Source organism: Bison bison, unplaced genomic scaffold, assembly GCF_000754665.1.
Source record: "Bison bison bison isolate TAMUID 2011002044 unplaced genomic scaffold, Bison_UMD1.0 scf7180017864236, whole genome shotgun sequence".
NCBI classification, from domain to species: domain Eukaryota; kingdom Metazoa; phylum Chordata; class Mammalia; order Artiodactyla; family Bovidae; genus Bison; species Bison bison.
The window spans coordinates 53,713-58,724 of NW_011494808.1; the positions used below are offsets into that span (position 1 = coordinate 53,713).

At 40.1% G+C, this 5,012-nt stretch overlaps 1 protein-coding gene across 1 annotated transcript in view; it reads left to right on the forward strand.

Moving 5' to 3' along the window:
- LOC104993253 (disintegrin and metalloproteinase domain-containing protein 5-like) overlaps positions 1 to 5,012 on the forward strand; it is a 154,401-nt gene that overhangs the window by 33,608 nt on the left and 115,781 nt on the right. The window lies entirely within an intron of this gene.

A 5,012-nucleotide genomic window follows, 5' to 3' on the forward strand; every position in this document is an offset into this window, starting at 1 on the left:
ACCTCATGGGAAGAGTTGACTCATTGGAAAAGACTCTGATGCTGGGAGGGATTGGGGGCAGGAGAAGAAGGGGATGACAGAGGATGAGATGGCTGGATGGCACCATTGAATTGATGGACATGAGTTTGAGTGAACTCCAGGGTTGGTGATGGACAGGGAGGCCTGGCGTGCTGCGATTCATCGGGTCGCAAAGAGTTGGACACGACTTAGCGACTGATCTGAACTGAACTGAAATGTTTCTAGACGTTACAGACTCCCTTTGGCAGAGATAGTCCTTCACCATTAAAATTAGTTTGAGACTTTGGGAGTGTCAGCAGGTAGTGTCTTTGGGTAAATAGGGTTTGCAGTAAGACTCTATTTTTGTTGTATGAGGCTACTGCCTGAGGGCTGAGGTCACCTGGGTGGGGTGCTGGCTAAGAACAGTAGTATAGGATTCGTGGCTTAGTTCTCTGTCCAAGTGCGGCTATAGGATGGGCTCCACAGTTGCCTGGATTCTCTAGTCAGGCATCCTAGATGATCAGGACTGGGTCCATACTCAGTAGTAGGCAGGTCTATGAATTAGCTTCCCTTACCTGGTGTGCCGGCAGAATGAGCACCATGGCCTCCATGGCTCATGCTAGAGGACCTGAATCAGGCAACACTTTGCACTGAATTCCCTGGTCAAATAAGGCTGCCAGTTTTGCTCTGCAAAAGCAGACAGTTATGAGCTGTGTTCTCTGTTCAGTGCTCCTATACTCAGTGTCATGATACATGCTACACAGCACCCTGTATCCTCAGGTATGGGCCTGGACTGAAGGCTGTATTCAGAAGTGGGCTGAGCTCTGAATTAGTTTCCCTGCCTGGGTGAAGTCCCTGTACAGGTTCCAGTTCCAATCAGCCTTTTGTCAGGGGATCAAATTAAGCAGAACTATGCAAAATGTTCACTGACCTGGTGGGCACTGTAATTGTGCAGATTGATAGGAGACTGGATGGGCTCTCTCCTCAATGACTGTTCTAAACTGGAGTTGTAGGATGTGCTGTGCTGTGCTTAGTGGCTCAGTCTTGTCTGACTCTTTGACACCTCATGGACTATAGCCCACCAGACTCCTCTGTCCATGGACTATAGCCCAACATGCTCCTCTGTCCATGGGGATTCTACAGGAAAGAATACTGGAGTGGGTTCCCATGCCCTCCTCCGGGGATCTTCCAAACCCAGGGATCAAATCCAGGTTTCCTCCATTGCAGGCAGTTTCTTTACCATCTGAGCCACCAGGGAAGCCCAGGAATACTGGAGTAGGTAGCCTATCCCTTCTCCAGAGGAACTTCCTGGCCCAGGATTCAAACTGGGGTCTCCTGCATTGCAGGTGGATTCTTTACCAGCTGAGCTACCTGGGAAGTTGCAGGATGGGCTACACAGATTCCCAGATCTCCAGTTAGGTTTCCTCATCAGACTAGGTGAGGCTGTATTTAACTTCGGGTGGTGGTATAAATGAGTTCCTTGCCCAGTTAGGGCTGCCAAACAAGCCCTGGGCTGGAAATTATATTTTTGGATCAAATAAGAAAGACTGTACTCTAACTTCCCTGGACACTCAGGGCCATTGCCTTGGCTCTGCAGACAAGAGAGCCACTGGCTGGGCTCTCTGCTCAAGTACTACTGTAATTGGAGCTGCAGGGTGGGCTAGTGAGATTCCCAGAAGCTCTGGTTAGGTTTTTCTGTTGGCAGGGTTGGAGGTTGTTTTCAGCGTTAAACTGATCTGTGGATTAGCATTTTGCCCAGAGATATTTTATATTTGACATTACATATTATATATCGTTAGATATGACATATAGATATTATATAATTTATGTATAGTTAATACTTACGGCACAAATATTATTTATTATTCCTGTTATATATTTAATTTTATTGAATAAATGTTAAGTTTCTTGAGCATGATAATGGTATAGTACACAAATAGCAGAGAGTCCTTATTCTTAAGAACTATATGCTGAAGTGTTTTTAGCTTACTGTCATATGTAATTCAACAAAATGAAAAATGTATGCCCAGTTCCGCATCCACAGACAGATAGAGGAAGGTATATAGAAAGAACAAATGGTAGCAAATATTAATAATAAATTAATCTAGGTGAAGGATATATGGATAGTCCTTGAATTTTAAATTTTTTCTAGATTGATTTTTTTCAGAATAAAAAGTATGCACTATTTATCAGAATTAATGAATCCTTAAAATAGGATATATGGAACAATGGACTGGTTCAAACTTGGGAAAGGAGTACAAGCCCAAATACTGTCACCCTGCTTATTTAACTTCTATGCAAAGTACATATGCCAGACTGGATGCATCACAAGCTGGAATCAAGATTTCTTGGAGAAATATCAGCAACCTCAAATGCAGATGATACTACTCTAATGGCAGAAAGTGAAGAGGATCCAAAGAGACTCTTGATTAAGGTGGAAGAGGAGAGTGAAAAAGCTGCCTTAAAACTCAACGTTCAAAACACTAAGATCATGGCATCTGTTCCCATCATCTCATGGCAAATAGAAGGGGAAAAAGTGGAAAGAGAGACAGGTTTTATTTTCTTGGGCTCCAAAATCACTGTGGATGGTGACTGCGGCCATAAAATTAAAAGATACTTGCTCACTGGAAGGAAATCTATAACAAATCTAGACAGCATATTAAAAAGCACAAGCATCACTTTGGCAACAAAGGTCCATATAGTCAAAGCTATGGTGTTTCTAGTAGTCATGTACAGATGTGAGAGTTGGACCATAAAGAAGGATGAGTGCAGAATTTATACTTTTGAATTGTGGTGTTGGAGAAGACTCTTGAGAGTACTTCAAGGGGATCAAGCCAGTCCATCCTAAAGGAAATCAACTCTGAATATTCATTGGAAAGACTGATGCTGAAGCTGAAGCTCTAATAGCTTGGTCATCTGATTCAAAGAGTCGACTCACTGGAAAAGACCCTGATGCTGGGAAAGATTGAAGGCAAAAGGAAAAGAGGGCAACAAAGTATGAGATGGTTAAATAGCATGACCGACTCAGTGGACATAAGTTTGAGCAAACTCCAGGAGACAGTGAAGGACAAGGAAGCCTGAAGTGCTGCAGTCCATAAGGCAGCAAACAGTCACCACAGCTTAGTGACTGAACAACAACAACAAAAGTGGGAGAATTTAATTGTATATAAATCATATCTCAATAAATTTGATGTAAAATTTTGAGTTGGGTAACACTAAAAAACACATACGTCAAAAAACTGTATACCAACTTTATCACTATGTCATAAAGAAAGAGGAATGCAATATATGCATTATCAGTTAGCAGAAAGTGGTACTGACTTATTTATATAACCATATTTAGTATCTTCCTAGTAAGAGTTATATGCATTTTGGAAAAAAGAAGTCTGGTGAATCCTCAAAATTTTTGATTGTCACCTCATAAGCAATTGAGCCCTTTTTTATCTAGGTGAATCCAGTTGTTCAATATTTAAACTATCTGAAAATACTATAAAATACTGAAGGTATAACCTTGAACTCATATAGAACCTATCTGCTTAAAATATTACCTTATAGCAAAAATCAAAAGGAAATACCCTGTGGGCATTAACAGGAAAAATAGAAAGCTATTAATTAGCTTCATTTATTACAATAATGGAATGGATTAAATATTTCCATTAATGTGCAAAGAATCTCAATTTAGATGACATTTGTGAGACAGCTTAAAAGTAGCACTGTTAGGTATAAAATATTTTTTAAAAGACTAGCAAATGTGTCAAGATTAGCTGTTAAAAAAAGAAAATCCGGATGATATTACTAACAGATAAAGTTTGGGATAGAACAATGCAAGTAGGAGAATGAAAGAAATATTTTATATTGAACGTTACAATTCAAATTAAAGATGAGTTTCTAATAATGAGCATTTAGTAATGAGTAAATTATGATTAAAGTATAAAAATAAAACTCTGATAGTAATCAGAAGAATCTAAGAAAAACTAGAGTGTGTGCATGTGTGTGTTAGGTTTTAACAGATAGACAGGAAATAAATTTTAACATATAAAGATCAAATTATTTATCAGCTTGCTTTACTAAGTACTGTAAAAACCAATTTGCAAAAACTATCATAATATATTAAAACAATAGGGAATAAAAGAGGTAAGGGAAAATTAATACAACTTAAAAATTAAGTACAATTTTGAGTAATTTTTCAAGAAAAAAAAAAAAAAACTATAGTTATTAGCTATTTAATGTTGTGCACTTCCCTGGTGGTTCAGACAGTAAATAATCTGCCTGCAATGCAGGAGACCCAAGTTCGATCCCTAGGTTGGGAATATCTCCTGGAGAAGGAAATGGCAACCCACTTCAGTATTCTTGCCTGCAGAATCCTATGCACAGACGAACCTGGTAGACTACAGTCCATGGGGTCTCAGAGTTGGACATGACTGAAGCGACTTAGCACATATAATATTTAAAAAATTTGGAGGATATGTATTAATCAAAAGAGGCTAAGTTGTGCTATGGTAAAAAATATCCTCCAAATCTTAATGGCTAGCCAAAGTTTAATTTTCATTCATTCAATCCGTGTCAACCATGCTTCTGGCTGACTCTCCAGGGCAGCAGTTTTCCATGTGTTGGCTCAGTACTAGAAAATACTTAGATATTTTGGCATGTCTAGATTGATTGTTTCTTTTCCAATTGCCAAACCTGTCAGGCGAGTGTATGCTCCTTGGTTCTTTATCTCGTCACAACAATGATTTGGAGCGACGGACATTAAAGCCCTAGGTGCGTCACAGCTCTCAGATCTTAGAACAAACCATGTCATGGCTCTTAGACAAATCAGTGTTACAGCTCTATTTTATTTAGAAGATAGCAGGAGAATCCATCCTCGAAGAAGAGAAGAGAGTGGAGGAGCACGTCAGTGTGCGTGGTGGTGGTGGGGTGGGGGGGAGAGAGAGACAGAAAGAGCATGGGCACACGGGAGAGAGAGAAAGAGAAAGAGCATACTCACCCGGCGTGGGGTGGGGGTAGGGGGCGGC